We start from the raw sequence: 440 nt of genomic DNA, 5'->3' as shown, positions 1-440 counted from the left end.
TCATGATGCAAGCAAAGAGGCCACACGGCTAGATAGATATATGATGCATACGATCCTAGCTTTCGGATTCTATATGTGATCAAGGTGATATGATGTATGCAAGTCACACGGCTATGATAGTAAGGTACAATAAAGGCCACACGGCAAAGCTATGATGCAAACAATCTATGTTGATCCAATTAGGGTTTTATCATCTTAGCAATACGAAATGTGGTTAGGGTTTCAGATTTTATGAGAATCAAAAAATCTAGCACCTTAGCTTTCAAGACATCAATTAGATCAGTCAAAATAACAAGAATCAAATCTAAACTCAATTTGGATCAATATCATAGGATTTAGGGTTTCAAGGCCCTTAGGGATTCAAATTCGAGATTTAGGGTTTCAGATTCAATATGCAATCAATCTAGCTGACTTAACTCACAATCAATAGAATCAATCAA

Source organism: Brassica oleracea, chromosome C2 (assembly GCF_000695525.1).
Source record: "Brassica oleracea var. oleracea cultivar TO1000 chromosome C2, BOL, whole genome shotgun sequence".
Lineage (NCBI taxonomy): Eukaryota > Viridiplantae > Streptophyta > Magnoliopsida > Brassicales > Brassicaceae > Brassica > Brassica oleracea.
The sequence above is the reverse complement of the archived record's forward strand: the minus strand, read 5'-3'. Positions refer to the sequence as shown.